We start from the raw sequence: 18,029 nt of genomic DNA on the forward strand, positions 1-18,029 counted from the left end.
ACTCAGAGCTGCATTTAACACACTGCATTTAGGTATTTTGTGTTAAAACCAAGAATTAAATATATTATTTTATTTAAAATAAATCACTATGTGTTGTCAAATAACAGCAATAAGGAGCCACAGACATTGTATTAATCATAAGTGTGACAATGTTTGACGTATTTCCCCTCCCCTTTCTCCCATGAAAGACAGCAAGCAACAGACCATCCTCATTATTTACATTGTCACTTTTATGTAACAACCCACAGTTACAGAGTCTCCAAAATAAATTACATTTATTTACATCAACTTCCTGGCTTTCATGCTGTATCTAATTACTGTGAAAGAGATGAACAGATAATTAAGCTATTTGCAGCTAAAGCAGACTGGCATTACCAGTGTAAAAAGATAGGTAGTGGAAAGCTGGCTCTCTGGTATACATAGTAAAAAGCAATAATACTAAAAGTGGATAAGGTAAAAGCACATCAGTAATTATTAACAATATGCCTAACATTTTAGTGTCACATTATTATGAATTAATTTGACATTCATTAGGGTTGCTTGATCATAATGAATCCGTATGCCAATTGCTTTGCTTTCAGATAAGAGTCCCATGGTTCCATCATAACCCAGTAATTAAATGTTAATTAACAAAAGCTTTACAATGAGACACTGGAAGGAATAGTTAGATAACACAACAAAGTGGTTTGACCTCCTAAAAACACTATATAAAAAAAAAATGGGCAGACAACTTTCCCTATTCATTTTTCACCAAGTTCCCTCAGAAATTAGATTTCGGATGGCTGTAAAGCAGGTTACATCTAAGTGCTCCAAATCCTGGCACTTCTGGGCAAAGTTCAACTGCCCAGCCTGATGCTGAAGTCACCTCAGGTCTAACTGGGCATAAAAGAGGAGCTACCCAGAGAGGCTGCCCGGCCATGAAGTCAAGAACAGATCCAGGAGAGTTCAGCACAACATGGGCAACTTCTTCCCAGGTGAGACAGAGAGCAATGTCCACCTCCTCATCATCATGCCAGCAGTACACACGTGTATTTATCCTTTTCCCTCTGAAAATTCCACTGCACAGTGTCTCATGTGCCATGTTAAACATCAACTACTACTGCGTGGCACTCTGGGTTAAAGAAGAAAAATACTCAGTAGAAAGAAATGAGAGGCAATCCAAGTGATAATTTATTGTAAGCATCCATTAACTAATGCTGAAATGTAACTAAATACTTTCAGAAGTACACAAGGCATCTGCAGGAATACTAAATGGCTTAATTATTTTTACTGCTTATATGCTGATTATCAAATGAATTTATAATAAAGAAACAGCTGCAAAAAAAAACTTTGTCCCACAAAGAAACAGAAGCAGCATGAGAACTGATTTTACTGCACATCTTCCCATTCCCCAAACCTTGGAAAGTACAGAAGGAAAGGGTCCCACTCTTTTCATATTGAGGCTTAAATACAAAACAAGCTTTTTTCCTCCCTGCATTTCTGTCCCAAAGCCTCTCTGGTGCAGTGCCACCAGCAGATCTTCTACCCTGCTCCCCCACTTTTCACCAGACACCCTTGTGTTGCTGCTACCCCCACTGAAGTTTGGGATGGTGCCAACTCCTTCCCAGAGAGCATCTCTGCTCCTTGCCAGCAGGAAAGGATGTGGCAGGTCAGCACATGCAAAATCCCAGCTGGAGGTTTTCTGTGGTTTTTGGGGACGTGGCACCACGACATGAACAGGGTGTACTTCATCGAGGTATGCAGCAGCCAGTGCAATGCACAGGTATTTCTTCTGACAAGCTCACAGGGACCAGAACCCTTCCCAAAACTGGGAAGTGAGGTTTTCCTGCTACAAGGCCTGCATTTTCTCACCACAAGGAGCCTTGACCAGGCGCACTGCTGGGGGAGATAACAGTGCAATCTGACTAACACCTCCCTGCTCAGCAAGGGGCAGGGCCAATAACTGTATTTACTGCAGGATGACCCCAGCAGATGATGATGCTGGGCAAGCAAGGCTTGCTTGAAAGGGCTCCTAAAAAAACACCAAACAAAACAAACAAAAAACACCATTAAAAACCCATAACCAAACAAAACCGGTTTATGCATTCTCTCTTCCCTGTTGCCCTCTTCCTGCTGCATCCTTCCTCACCCTGCCATGGGTAACCACACCTGTGCAGGCAAGAGCTCTTCTCTCATGTCTCCAGTGCAGGCCTGTGCAGCCCCACAGAGGCAGCAGCAGCCAAGAGGCAGATGGACACACAGACACACCAACAGGAACACCAGCACTGTGCTCAGCAGTAGCCTGATGCTAAGAGAGAGTGCCAGCTGCCATTCCCCCTTCCAAGGCAAAGCAAAGGAGGGGTTTAGCCATCCCAACCTGCTGGATCCCACAGCAAAGCCAGGTTTCTATAGCAGGGTGAGCAGCTCCCGTGAAAAGCTACCACAAGAAGGGATGGGGAGTGCTGGATCCACACCCACAGCACCCCAACACCAGTGGAGCTTGCAGTCCCCAATCCCTAGAAACTTTCTGGCTATCCCAGCACAAACAGATGGAGACCCACACAGGGAAAGAGCAGACACTTGCTGATATAAAACCCCAGCACATAATAAAAGCAAAATTTTTGGTAGATGTTTTACAAACTTCATAAATTAAACACCCCAATAAGAAAGCAATAAAGAAAACCATCCAGCAAGTGTTACAAACAGAAAGATCTACAAAAGTACAGCCTGCTTTCAACCAGTAACCTTAAAGGTCTTTACATTTTCCCCCTTTTGTTTAACATATACTCTTATTTGCAAGAAAGCCTCCAAATTAGCTTAACATCACCACAAATTCTGACAAATCCAGGAGATGAAAAAAATAACCAATTGCAGAGAAGTGGTCTGACTACACCGCACCTCACTGTTGTGTAAGCCCTTCTTCCTGCCCTCCCCGCCCTCTGTCAAAACACTTGAGGAGCCTTCCAAAGCACTGTCTTTTGCCACTGAAGAGCTTGGCAGACTACACTTGCAGGCAGCAGGAGGAAGGCACAGGCTGCACAGTTTGCAGTGACACAGGCAATGCCACTGCAAAACTTCAGTGTCTCACTGCTTCCTGCTACTACCAGAGCAACTGCAAGCCAAGGTCAATTCTTTTCTTTAATTCCCTTCTTTCTCACTTTCTTTTTTTTTTTTCTTTTTTCCCATGACATGGGAAGAGAGCTTAGTTGTTTCTGCATGGATGCAAAGTGAATGAGGCTGTCGCTTCTCATTGCAGTGCTATTTATTACAGGTCGCTGACATAATACAGCTTCCCTCAGTGCCAAAAAAAAAATTTAAAAAGCAGGCAGGAGTTCTTGAGCATTGTCTCACTTGCTTCTTCAAAGGGAATATATGAAGAAGTTTTATTTATTTATATAGTGATCTTACAATGGAGATGCATCTGCTTGTTTCCAGCTGAAAAAGGCAAGTTTCCTTGGCAGTAGGAGGTTTAAAGAATCCACACACACAACAGAAGAAGAGAAGAACACATCAGGGAAAGAAACTGCAAGATTAACAAGATACACTGATGAAGAAAGGGAAAATTGTACTGAAATCAAGAGTGGGGAGAACAGGGGGAGTATTGCAGGCTTGCTCCTGCATAAGCCAGATTCACTGTAAGGCGAGAAGCAGGGTAATAAGAATGAAGCTCCACATCCTGGCTGGTGAAAATCTTGCTGCAGCAGAAGACCCATTCCCAAAAGAACGCCTGGTTTAAGAGTTGGTTCTGGCCTCTCATCATCAGCAGTTCCTCCCAATTTAATTCATAGTTTCAGATGAAAAGATTTTATAGATCTCTGTTCTGTCTTGAGATGAGCTTGCCTAGAGCTCCATGCAATAAATTGATGATGAATCAATTTTCCTGCGCTGTGCTTTGTAGTCTGCTTTTTTTCATACAGCTCTGAGAGCTGTGTATAAAATACCTCATTCCTTACTTGTTTTTTAAAGATAGGCTAATGTCTCTAAAGATCAAGAATATCCACAGTCTATTTTTAGATTGCTCACAGTAAGCCAAAAGTGCCCTAATAAAAACATCTTTTAATTCACCTGTGATATTTCATTACATGGCCAGATTAAGAGATAAACCAGTCTGCACTGGAGTCTGTGGAAGTTGTAGTGATGACTGAGGAGGCAGAGTGATACAAAAATGAGTGTAAAAAGGCTTTGCAAGTTCCCTGTGGGACTGGCTTTCACCCCCCTCTCCCACTGTGGGGCCGAGCCTGCCAACCCTCCAACCCCACAGTGCTTTCAGTCACACATCTCCAGTACAAGACTGGGAAGAGAGCAGGTCTGGCTGCTCCTGGATAACCTGATTTAACCCTTTCATCTGCCTTCTCCCACAGCAGTACCTGTGACAAAGCACAGCAGTTGCTATGGAGCAAAGAGAGCTATTAGCTCCTCTGTACTAATGTAATATAATTAGTATTGTAATTTCCACAGCGCATTTTGTTATCCCTTCTTACCCTGGAATGATTTGTGGGTTTACATTTCTACTCAGAAGGTTGTCCATATCATGAAGCTGAACTGACACCATGGACTAGAAATCCATGGCTTTGGAGAGCCCACAAGTCTTCAGGACCACATTTCCCACAGCAGGTGGTCATCAGTGGCCACAAAAAACTTATCCAGCAACATCTAAATGCTCTGGGACATCCAGCAAGGCCAACCCCACATTTAACATCACAGAGCCAGCAGCCCCTGCCCACAAACCCCCTGTCCAGCTCCCACCTTCCCCAAAGGCTGACGGGTCCTACACAGAAGAATAAAGAAAATGCAATCACCCACACTGGAATTTGAAAAGACTGCCTGTGCATCCCACAAAAAGTCAAAGGGTTTTCAATTTATCAAAGCTGCCAGGACAGAGCTCAAAGAGCCTCCTGTGCTCTGACACCACTCCCACTCCTGGCTGCCTCTCTCAAGCACCCTACAGGGGCAATCCTCCACCTGTGTTCTTGGCTGCAGGTCAGCTGCAAACTGTGCTTTTGTGACACCATCTCTCTCACCCTCTGTGGGTGCATAACCCTCATCAAAGCTACTGGGAAGGTGCAAGGAAGAGTTTTGCAGCCCCTGTTTTATAAGCATATAAGACACAAAAGATTTTAGTTTTGCATACAGCAACCTGCAATTCTCTGCTCTTTCTCCCCACAAACAACAGCCAAAATGAATTAAACGCCAGGCAGACATAAACAGAATTAAAATAGATTGCTGGTAATTTTGGAGTTTTGGGCTTGAATCTTTCCACTGTTTTTCCATCATTCATGCTAATGCAGCGTGGAAAGCAAAAGCAGCTTGTTAGCTTTTGCTCTCTCTTGCAGCTCAATTGCCGAGGCTACCCAACACACTTGCACTCTTATTTGCTCTCCTTTCTACCATATCTCAAGCTGTGAAATTAATATGCACAGAGGACATAAACCTCCAGCTCAGGAATAAAAAGTGACCTTAATATGCTCCTGCTTAATCCTTGCCCAGCTCAGCGCAGCATCGCTTTGGGAGGACAAGCCAGCACCAAACCAAGGTGCCACCTCGCCCTTCAGCCAGAGCTGGAGCACACTGAGGGCCTCCTTGCAGAAAATCCTTCCTTGGGAGGGAGCAGCACAGCAGCAGGAGCTGCATCCACACTTGGACATCTAGCAGCTGCCACAGCAGCATTGGGCGCTCTGCACAGCAGCACTCAGAGAGGCAGCGCCCCACGACACCGCTGCCATTGAGGCTGTGAGGAAAAACTCCGTCCAAAGCATTTCAAATAAGAGAGATTTCATTTATAATGCCCTCTTGCACTCCCCACTGCCCCAGGTCTGGCCTGAAGGCTTTGCCTAGCCTTTGGTTTCATCTGTTCAGAGCTTCAAAACTCTGAGGTCTCAGACAACAACAACTGAAGGTTTCTGCCAAATTTAATTTTTCAGGCATGAGGAAGTGGCACGCTGAGCCCTAAAATGTGCACAGTCAGATGATGCCATGGGTGGCAGCAAGGTTCCCTGCTCTATGAGAACAAGAGAATTTCCTGCATCCCAGTCTGGAGAGAAGCACAAGCACACACCTTTCTCTAAAGGCACAAACAAGTACTCCCTCCTCAGAAACAGCACCAAATTTTGATAACAAATCACCACCACCTCTCTCTGGAGGTTAAAGCCTACACACATTGAGCCAGTTACACAATTATTGTGGATTTTCAGGAAAAGGAGAATCAATGTTCAAACACATGGAGTGGCAACAGAGACACAAAAAGCCTTGCCCATGTGAGCACCCAGGGACTGTGCCAGAGGAACAAGTGCTTGCACTAACTGCAAAGTGATGACTGTATTTCTACACATTCCTCAGCTGTTGCTTTGAACTCTTTCACTGAAATGTTTTGACAGCACACCAGATGAGAAAGGAAAATAAAAGTAACTCTGAAGGGTATGTGAAAATATACACATAAAAACATACAAATCAAACTATCTTCTTTTGTCACTGTGAAAGCATCACATTAAATGTCATCAAAACAGTAAATTCCAGAGCAATTTGTCTGTGTGCATTTGTGTTTATTCTTAAATTTAACACATGCATGGGTGTAACACACACATTCCCCTCACTATCTTTTCAACAGTTGTCACAGATCTGGAGCACCACAAAAGCAGAGCCCAAGGGTGCTGAACTTACTCGGGTTTCTAACACAGGTGAAGACTAAACCACACCAGTCCCATAAAAGGAAGACACCAATGGAAGGGCAAGGTGTGACAACCCAGCCATCTCCAGAAAGCCGTGTTTTCTACCATGAATATTCCAAGCCCAATCTGCAAAACAGGCTAATTTTGCATGCAAATGGACAGTTACACATCTAACTGACCATTTGTGCAAGCAATTACATGTGCTATTACCTGACTGCATAATTGTGTGGGCCTAATTTCCAAATTGGGTCTTACATTTTCTGTTGAACACAAATGCTCCATTTAATAAATAGATATTGAGTAGTTTTGAAGCCCAGTCATCCAGACTTACTGACCCCAAACCAAATATTGAAAGGAGATGCTGAAATGTGTATTTACCTAAAAAAGAGAATCACATAACCCTGGTGTAATGCAGTACATGGCCACCAAACTGTGCCACAAGTTTCTCTGCTGAAACTTCTAGTCCTTTAAATTGCAACTGAGAGCCAAATATCTGTACAAAAACATGCCAGGTAACTCCATCAGAAGCACCGTAATGTTCCTTATTGTAATTCCTTCAGTGAACGACATCTGGGGCTTTCTTGCTACTCAGGATGTATTCTAGGGAGGAAAATCAAAGCACAAACACATTAAAAGAAAACTATTCTTAGCAAGCTGGTCAGCAGCTCATGAGCACAGTTTCTTTAGACAAATCCTGAAGATAAAGCAAAATCCAGCTTTGAATTATGAGGTGATGCAGGATTTTTTGCACATGATCCAAGCAGTTCATGTCCCAAGCCTTCGCATTGTGACCTCTAGGGAGAGGTTTTTATCTAAATTTAATCATTCTCAACTATTTTCAGCCAATCATAAGGAACATTTTTCTTTCATGGAATAATCCTAAATACCATCAATTTTCCTGTGCATGTCAACCCCAAGTCTCTATTTTACATGTCAAGCAAAAGCTCTGTAAGATTAGCTGTCAGAGCCTGTGAGTTTTGGCCAAATATCAATTTTCTGTGTGGATGAGGCGTTAAATTTAAGATGCTTGTTGCTACTGGGGGCAAAGGAATATAGCAATTACCAAGCTATTTCTGACTTACAAGTCCATAAGTAATCATACTGCTGGAAACCCAAACTTGGTGGGAAAGAAATTAACTAGAGAGTTAAAAACAAAGACTACCACTGAAGTAGTCACTGCCACCTCACTCAAGAAGCATATCAGCAGGAAGACTTGATATCACAGTCCCTGAGCCATAGATACCTGCAGAGATCCTGGGAAAAGCAACTGCAATTCCCTCAGAGACCCTAGGAAAAGCAACTCCAATTCCCTCAGAGACCCAGGGAAAAGCCACTCCAATTCCCTCAGAGACCCTGGGAAAAGCAACTCCAATTCCCTCAGAGACCCAGGGAAATGCAACTCCAGGTTCCTCAGAGACCCAGAGAAAAGCCACTCCAATTCCCTCAGAGACCCTGGGAAGAGCAACTTCAATTCCCTCAGGCATTTTCATTATTCATTCCATCCCCACAACTATAGCCAAACCACAGGGGATCTGAGGTGGCTTTTGCTCCTTTCTGCCCTTCCCCAATTCTTTGGAGCCTGCCCTGAGAGTTTTCTTTTCTTTCTTTTTTACATCTCCACAAGACACTAAAGTCCTGTGTTGTGTGGCACCCAGATACACCTTCCTTAATATCACTAAGCCAGGCTTGTGTAATCAAGAAATGATGTTGTTGTAGCACCTTATACTGATGAATCCCAAGGAAAGCTTTATTTTACCTGCCAGAATAAGCCTCAGGCTGTGCCATCAAATAAACAGGGGGCTTATTCCAGATATTCCTAGAAAAACAGGCATGCTGTAGTTCATACTAGTTCTCAGGGAATGTAATCAACTGCTGGTTTAAGGGACACACATAAGATGAGCTTTGGTGATCTCCTGCAAGAGTCAGCTGGAACTCCAAGAAACTCTGGCACTTTGGCTGACATCAGCACTAGCCAAACTGAGGAGTAACAAGGCAGGTAGCAGTGCATCCCTCCTCCTTGCTGGCATTGCTCCAGTGCTCATCCCTCACCAGCCTGCAGCAGCACTGCCTCATAAAGCACTGAAACACCCTCTGTGCCCTAGGGAAACACCAGCATTAAAGCTCAGGACAAACAATGAAAACCTGACACTGGCCCCAAAAAGGCAACACAAACAAATCTGAACCCGACAGGAGCTACCCAACACGAGGACCCAGTCACCAGTAAGCCAAAAAAGATGGACTGCCAAACACCAATGTCAGGAATGTACCAGGAGCTGATGTCACTTCATCACAGCAATGAAAAAAACAGTCAGACTAGACTCAAAAAAAACCCCAAAATGGAACTAGTGTCACAGCAATTCTCACACAGCCTGGAACAATTTGGACACTTCTAACACAGGAAAAGCCCAACGTACAGAGTGTTGGAGCAGAAGGTTTACGCCCACAAGGACAGCATCCATCTGGGCCAGAGAGGACCTACAGAAATCACACACACTCTAGTCTTTCTTTGGAAAAAGCCACTATTTGCCATGTTTTGTCTCATTTCCATGGGCCTTCAGCAAGAGTGGGATTATTCAAATTGACAGCAACAGTCTGGCAAGATTGTTTTCCAGTATCAAAGGACACCTACCCAGTAATTGCTGTACCATAGCATGAGGCATAGCCCACATATTTTAATGCCTTAACCACATGTCGTGGCAGCAATTGGACCAAAGCTATTAAGTCTTAATGAACCCACATTTCCATTGCCAATTTCACCAGCAATATTTGCAAGACAGTGCAAAACCACAATTCAATCAGCCCCTGTATAAAATACTACAAAGGGTTTTAAAAATATGGCTTATAAAAACAATCACTGGAATTTTTCCCCTATTTCTTAAGCTACATGAGGTTTGGCTTTTCTCTGCATATACAGAGGAGCTAAAGGTTTGTTCTTGTTCTTTTTGTGAAGACTGAGAGTCTCACAATCCAAGATATTGGATTGAAATTAACACAAAGAAATTTGCAGCAAATAACACTGTGTGAATCTGTTTGCTAATCTTCCAAAAACAGAAGGAAAAAAAAATCTATTTCTGTCCCCAATCTCTGGCTACAACAAGAAAGTAAAAGCTTCTTAAATAATCTTTTATTAGCAATTTTATTAAAGGTTCAAGCTGAGCACCAAAATCCTTGGACAGGCAGAAACATTCAGCACAGACCTGATTTTGTCTCCTTTCTAAGAAGCTGGACCAAGGCAGAGAAAATGTGAAGCATCACTACAGTTGCTGGCTGCTCCAGAAAGAACCCCCCACCTGTGCTGCAGGCACCACATTACTTACACAGCAGCTGCTTGTTATATCGTGATATAATGAAGTTTCACAGTGGCACGTGAAGCAACACTAGAAACAAACCTAGCCCAGGATTTCAGCGTGTTATGCAGCACGAGGGCGACATAAATGCTGTACAAGTTATCACCACTATTTATAGGCTCTAATAATGCCACATTTTTCTAATATGATCTTCCCCATACACAGTGCAGCCCCAGGTGACACCAGGGCCACGCAGCTGCGTGAGCTGGCAGCAGTTTAAAACGTGTTGCACGAGAGGATCCAAGCATGCATGATTGTAAGAGCGGTTCAAAACTCCAGGAGACAAAGAAACACTCTATGCTGAGAAATCCAGGGAGAAACTCGCAGTGCTGGCACAGAAGTCCTCCTGTGGCTGAAGAAACAGACAAAGGAAGAAAGAAGAGTGGCAATGACTTTATATTTGTTTTGAAAATTTCCATTTTCCCTGAATGGGCTATTAACTCCCTCATTCCCATGAGCTGAGCTGGCTCTGGGAGGAACAACTCCCAGCTTCCACCACCAAAGCCCCCTGTGGAATGGGGTCCCCACACGCTGCACTGGCTCTGAGTCAGCTCATGGGAGAAGAGAAAGAGCAAGGATCAAACCTGAATTTCCTAAACAAAATGAGGTGCACAGGGCTCTGTTTGCATATCGGTTTCTCCCGCTCCCAACGTGCTAATTCAGGCAGCAGCCGCTGCTGTGCTGCAGAAGGATGGCTTTCAAATCAAACAGCTACATGCATTATTTCTGCCTCCATCCTACACAATTCCATGGCTTTTTCCATACACTCCAATGCCTATGTCCTCTGAGCATTATTAATAGCTACTGAAGAATATTATCTGCCTACCAATCACTTCAGCTTCCTACTTAATGGCAAGTACATTTTTAGAGCATCAAATATATCAACAGGGACAATGGTTGCTAAATTTGAAGTCAACAACAACTGGAAAACGTTAGCTACTTCATTGGTATTTTTACATGCTTGCAGAAATATCTCTCGAAATAAACGAGCCTTTTTTTATCCTTTCAAAGAGATAATAAAATAATACTGAATTCTAAATACTGTCACATATCCTCAGCAAACAGCAATTTAAATTTGGATAAATACATTTTTACTGCCAAAGATAATGAGCAAAAATAACTACAATTCAACTTTGCATAGTGGATTGGATGACAAAAAGACCACCTTAAAATGACAGCTGGCTGGCAGGCACAGCTCAGCCGATGAACACTCACCAGAACACGGACAGTCTTGGAAAAGGGGTTAAAGCTAAATAATTCTTAGGAACAAATGCTTATCGTTGCATCTGGCTGCGACATTAACCTTAAAAGACTACTAAAATATTCCATTAGCATACTAACCACGGTACATAAACTTTTATGTTTAAAATGTTCAATATTTCAACGTAATTTCAATTAATGGAAATTGAACATCGGGATATGTATCAAGTTAAGTGCAATGGTTTTGCTTCCTGTGCGCGCACCAAAGCGGCTCCAACCTGCCCGTACCAGCTCCCGCCACGGGAGCCATGTCCACAGGAGAAGGTCCTCAGCAGCTCACAGGGCTTCAAACGAGCCAAACACCTCCACAAACACCTCACATCTAACAGCTCTGCACACCAAGGTTATTTAAGCATACGCTGAAATGCAAAGCGTGCAAGCACATCTGCAATATCTGCCCGGGCAACTCAGCAAGAGGCAGCAACCGAGAGGTGCCTGCGCCCTAGGAGAGGCTTTCTTGGGAAAACAGGAGACAAAGGGATGGAAGCACCATTTGGAGCGTCTCAGTGGAGCAGGAAGAGCCCAGCCACAGCTGAAGTCAGTCAGACAGGCATAGGCTGCAGAGCTTTATCCAGTACATCATCACCTGCCCGGGACATGTCCTGCTCTCACAGCAGTGCTGCAGCCAAGGCTGTGCCGCTGTTTCAGTTTCGGGCTTTTCCAAATTTTCCACAACCCAATTTTGTTCAGAAGGGGTTTTTGGTTTTTCTTTCTCTTACAGCACGCAAGCTTTTTTATTCAACCTCCCTCTGGCACGATCCATTTCCTACATGAATCACAACTGGGAGGGGTGAGAAAAAGAGAGAGGTCAGGTATCACAACTCTATTTAATAGACATTTATTAGGCAGTTCAGTCAAGCAGCTGCAGGCAAAGGGTCACATAATGCCTTGCAGTGCCACAGTAGCCTCTGCACATGAATTTAAAACCCATCAGCAGCACATCCCACAGCCCAGCTTCCTCCTCAGCTCCTCTGGGAACACAGCCTAGGAGGGAGACCATGGGGCAGCTCAGACCCTGGCACCACAGCCAGCACTGCTCGGAGCTCGGGATGGTCCCCAGTGGGATTTTGGAAGATTTCTGCAAGCTCTGTATTCCTGTGAGCTCAACAGCAGCTGGTGATGAGACACAGGAGCATGTCACCATGTGACAAGAGCCCACGTTGCACTGCTGACTTATTAGGAGATTAAGAAAGATCAAGCTATAAATGCCCATTCAGTTATTGTACATGTAGCTGCACAGACATTGGGAGAGAAAGGAGCTGAACATAGCACGAGTATAATCTTAGAAGTCACTAAAAAGGACTTTACAGGAACACTTATACAATGACTGATCATTTTTTTTATAGTTCAAAAAGAACTGTATCTGCTAAAAGTCTGAGGCTTACTTTGCCTTTTATTTACTTGATTTTCCTACCTCCTCCTTTGTCAGAAGCTAGAGTTTATAGACTTCAGGCATGGAAACAAAAAGCAGTTACCACCAGAAAAGAAAATTATTTTTGATACTCTTTGCAGTATAAATTTCTATTCCTCATATATATTTATATTCTTGGTATTCACCACAAGCCTATGGTGTGACCAGTATGTGCTCCTGCAGTTTGGATTACTGACTCTGCTGCCCAAACACCAGCCAACATCAGACCCTCACGAATCACTGATGCACGAGCAAATATTCATCTGCCCTGGACTTTGCACACCCTTTACACAAAGTGGGAAGAAGGACAAGTTTCCCTGGCAGGCTGGGGAAAAAAAAAAAAAGAAAATAAGGAGATATATATATAGCAGCAGCTGTTCAAAGACTTCAGGAGGCTTGGCATGTGCCCATATGCCCAGCAGAGGTAGCGGACAGCAGAAATGAGACCATTTATCACGTGGACACACAGCTCATCACAAGGGAACTGCCGCCGAGCACGGCTTAAACCGCTCCTCCAAAACAAGAAGTCGCTAAACAAACATTAACTAAAGTTGCTGAAATGATGAATCTCTCTGGCAGATTGCATACTCCCATGGGATAATTCAGCTTTGGCTACGTGGGCACACATAAAATCCACCAGCAGCCTGCACTTGTTGGCAAAAGCAAACCCTTTAAGTCAGTGAAAATCGGAGCCTGTTGCACACCCCGAGGACTTGTCAGCACACAAGTGATTCACGGCAAACAGCCCGGCTGCACTCACCTCATCCTGCCTTCGCTCCTGCCACAGCAAAACCCAAATCCCAGGAACCAGCCCCCTTCTCCTTTCGCAGCAAAATTGCCTCAGTGCATTGAGAGTGTGTGGAGCGCACAAGGGCAGACCTGGCTTAGCTGTTTCCACGGAGCTGCCATCACTTGCTCATGGTTTTAACAGCATAAATGCCTGGCTGCACAGCACTAAACCCCAATCTGCACAGGCAGGACACAAAGTTCAGAAGCTTCCAGGGAATCATCCTATTGCCCCACATCAACCACCATGTATACCACCCTTACTGTCCTAAGGAAATCAGGAGGGGGTTGCTGTCATGCAAAAACACAAAAAATATATGAAACCTACAGGCTACACCATCTTTTTGAGCAAGAAGGGCCATCTGATCTGAGCCTGTGCTGCTGAGTGACCGTGTATCTTCTATTATCTGTCCTAGATTATCACAACAGCCCCTACACTATTAGGACCAAGCAGTTGATTCCCAGTGTGAACTCATTCACCTTCAGCACCCAGACATTGATCTGGTACCGACTCACTGTTTATCTAAACGAGTCACCCAGAGCAAGTCACCTGAGCTCCTCTGGTTGCTCATATTAAGTACTTCAGTGTATGGGTCACTCTCCCAGGATGCTCTTACACCTCCCCTGTCACACATGCAGGGGCACGAGAGGTGGGGACAGGACTCCAGGGATGGCTGGTTCCCCGTGAGCCGCCTGAAAAGCTGCTCCTCGGCCTGGGAAGGGGGTGTGGAGGAGAGCTGAGCAGCAGGACCAGCACCTGGGAAATCACAGCCCCAGCTCCGGGCGCTTCGTCCTCATGCCGGGAGCTCCTGGGGGCTGCTGCCATCTAGAGATGCTCACAGAGCCAGGCTGCGGGCTGGCCACTCTGCAATCCCCACCACCAGCGCCCAGGAAACGCTCAGCTCCCGCCCCAGCAGCTCCCCGGCTCTGACCAGTGACCCACAGAGAGGGGTTTCTCCAAAAGCCTTTGGAAAACGTGCACGCTCCGGATCACAGGCTGTGCCTGCAGCCGCAGCGCGAGCAACGTGCTGCGCTTTGCTGAAACTGAATTGAAATACAAAACAACAGAAAAAACCCAACCGAACTAAAACCCCCTGAAAACTAGAATAAAACATTCATTCCATTAAGGTGTGTGGCTAGAAAACTGAGGGCACGTTTCAGAACAAGCCGGCATTATGGCCAGGAGTGCAATGCAGCACTCGGGGGCTCAGCCAGGAGCGCCCACAGCGTGCTGGGCCCTTTGCTGCCACGAACCAAACGAGCCTTTCTCTGCTTCCCAGCCCACTTCACTACCATGCAGGCTCAGGAGAAAGGCTTCCCCCTTCATGAGCTGCTACTGCCAAGTCTCATTTGCTTTACTCATAAGGCATGTATTTCAGGTCCTTATTATTACTGTTTTCATGTTAATTACAAGCACAGCTCCTAGTGCCAAATTCCATACATATAAACATCAATTACCATCTCTTTTTTTTTTTTTTTTTTTTTAAAGCAAAGTCACAACTCAGTCACTGGGGCAGGCAGCAGTGCCTGTCTCGGCAGGGCAGGTGCAGGCACAGAGCCTGCATGGTGCAATTCCATGCTGGAGCTGCCCCAGGGTCCCTGGGGATGCCCCAAAAGTGGCAGCAGAACCAGGCTCCTCTGCCCTGCAGCAGCGCTGGCTCGCAGGGGACACACAGGGACAGCAGCAGAGATGTCCCTGCAGACACCTGAAGGGCTGTGTGGCACAGGAGGGACACCAGGAGGGTGCTGAGCCCACAGCAGCACCCACTGCCCTTTGGTGAAAGGCCCAGACAGAACGATCCCCGCGCAGGGGCCAGGCCCTCTGAAACTCCCAGTCAATATTTATCGTGCCTTTGCAAAGGCACTCAGGGCTCAGCCTAATTTTAACCATCAAATAGACACCGTGGCGGGATGAACGGGAGAGGTGCCAAGGAGGGCTGTAGCAAAGGAGAGGAGCTGCATCTCTCTGAAGGCGTGTGGCATGTCCCATCCGACATGGCCCAGAGAGGAGTAAAGGCATGAAATTAAAGACTGCCCATACATCAGCCTGAACATGCTTCTCACTGATAAATTTAAAAAAAAAATAAAAAAAGGAAAAATGAACTGCAAAAAATATTTGAAGTACAATTATTCTCAGAACAGCTGAATACTTCAAACAGGACTAAGTTAATTTGGCTGTAATTATTTAACAACTCACCAACCCCACATATCAGAAAATAGAGTTAATTTATCAGCTATTTTCGAGCAGAACAAAGACTCGCCAGCTTCCAGGTAACAGCCCAAGCTGTTTGGCTCACGTGACCCCTACTGAGCTGTGCACTGCAAACATTATATGCCCAAGCACGGAGACAGAAGAAATCAGAAAACCCCAACGTGTTTACATATTTACACACAGGATAATGCAATCAAAAGTTTGGCCAACAGCTTGCTTGCATGAGCAACGCCATCACCATCTTTCTCGATGCACTGAAAATGAGGGTGGCAGCCAGAGCCCCATCTTATTGCCCCCAAAAGCCAAGAGAGCCCAAATTCTGGGGGGTCCTAAATACTTGCAAATCATGGCTCCTTGTCCAGCCTGCCTGGCTGTTCCAGCAAACACCAAGTAGCAAGGATTAATCATTACTAGCTGCCAGTGCCCACAGCAGTGCCTAAACCCCGCCAAATAGGAAATGTCATTCCAACCCTTCTATTTTAATAAACGGATTTTCTGTTTTGCACAGTGCGGGGCACAGAGGATTTTCAGCAGCACAGATCCGGGAGGCTTCCCCAGAGGCGACGGGAAGGTAGGCGAGCAACCCTGGACCGACGCTTTTTATTTTCACTGGGGTATAAATCCAGCAATGGAGAGTCTTTAGTGATCGTCCACGCCAAGAGCCCGGTCCGAGCGGTGGGAAGGATTGCTGGAGAGCACGGGAGCATCCCAGCGGGGACGGCTGCTGCCCAAAACCGGGGCAGGCTACGGGAAAAGTGTGAGACAGAAAAGTATCAAGTGAGGCGAACAGTCGGGCTGCGTGTAAACAGGGAGGCAGGCGAAAAGGTACAGAGAAGCAGCGCCTGTGAAACGAGGAGTGCCATTCTTCTTCAGCGGGGATTTACCGATTCAAACCGCAGGAAGAGAATATACAAAAGAAAGCAGCAGCCCAGCGTTTCACCCCTCCCGGTTTCGAGGGTTAGGAAACAATCGCACAGCGAAAAAGTAAACTGCGTCCCAAGATCAAAAACCGCCTTCAAAGCCCAATCAGGCAGGCAGAGCCAGGACACGCTCCTTTCGCTTCTCACCAAACGTATCCTTCCTTCTCTCTGTTACATAAAGCCCCAAAATATAAACTAAATTGTGAGAACGAGGAGCTGTTGCACCAATACCGCCCAAACAGCATAAATTTTGCATCACCGGGGAGGGAAGGGAAAAAAAATAAAAAAGAAAGCGAAGTTACAAAGACTGAAGAAATTTCCTTTTAATGTTTTATTCACAGCAAAGGGGCGATGCAGCGGGGGGTGATCCCCGTGCCCTCCCGGGGCGACTGAGCCGGCACAGCTCGTACTACGGTGGCGAGAAAGCGCCGCTCGGATGCCAAGAGCAAAACAAAATCCACGCCAACGCTGCAAGTTTCCCTCCAGAAAGTTAAAAATTCCGGGCAGACCCCGCCAGAGGAAAAAGCGCCTTTTCCAGCGTTAACTTCCAAGCCGCCCGCTCGCCCTCCCCGGTGCGCGCACACCTGGGCCCGGTGCTGAGGCGGCGGGGCCGGGACGCGCGGCGCACACACACGAACGCACAGCACAGGTGTACGGGCACCAACGCCGCCACGCCAACTTCGGCAGCGCAGCCCCGTCGGGGCGGCAGCGGCACCTGCGGGGACACGCACGGCACCCGCCCCGAGCTCCCCCGGCAAGGGCGGCCCCGGGGCCGGGCGGGGACAGCGAGCGGGGACAGCGAGCGGGGACACGGAGCGGGGACACGGAGCGGGGACACGGAGCGGGGACACGGAGCGGGGACACGGAGCGCTGCTGCGCGGGCGATCCGCGACCGCCGGCTCCGCTCCGCTTCCCGCGGGGGGTTGTCGCCCTCTGGCCGCCGCCGCCGCTCCGCGGGACCCGCACCAACTCCCGCACCCCGCGCCGGGCACCGGGACGCGGAGAAGTTGTGGGGAAGGCGCCGCTCCGCCGGCCGTGCCGCGCCGCTCACCCACCTGCCTGCGCCGCCGCGGCGGCCCGCGGGGCCCCGGCCGCCGCCGCCAGCACGCAGCAGCTCCACCACAGCAGCCCCCCGGCCGCCGCCGGCATCGCGCCGCCGCCGCTGCCTCAGCGCCGCCGCTGCCTGGCCGCCGCCATCCCCCGCGCAGCCTCCGCGCTGCCGCCGCCGGCTCCCAAAAGTTGCCGCCGCCGAGCCGCCGCCCCCAGCGCCGCCCCTCCGCGGGCGCGCCGCGGCGCCGACGGGGCGGCCGCGCCGCTGCCGGGCCGCGGGGCGCTGCGCCGCCAGCACGCGCGGAGCGGAGCGGCGGGAGCGCGACGATGAGGAAGAGGAGGAGGAGGAGGAAGGAGCGAGGGGGGGTGCGGGAGGAGGAGCGGCGGGACGGAGCGAGG

General features: G+C 47.2%; 1 protein-coding gene across 2 annotated transcripts in view; it reads right to left on the reverse strand.

The window, feature by feature from the left end:
• Positions 1 to 17,678, reverse strand: part of ERBB4 (erb-b2 receptor tyrosine kinase 4) — a 589,568-nt gene extending 571,890 nt beyond the window's left edge. For both annotated transcript variants that reach the window (XM_063162643.1, XM_063162645.1), the window contains exon 1: positions 17,636 to 17,678. The gene's annotated coding sequence lies outside the window, so the exon portion shown is untranslated. The remainder of the gene's footprint in view (positions 1 to 17,635) is intronic.
• Positions 17,679 to 18,029: the final 351 nt, after the last annotated feature.

The sequence above is a fragment of the Melospiza melodia genome, chromosome 8 (genome assembly GCF_035770615.1).
Source record: "Melospiza melodia melodia isolate bMelMel2 chromosome 8, bMelMel2.pri, whole genome shotgun sequence".
NCBI classification, from domain to species: Eukaryota; Metazoa; Chordata; class Aves; order Passeriformes; family Passerellidae; genus Melospiza; species Melospiza melodia.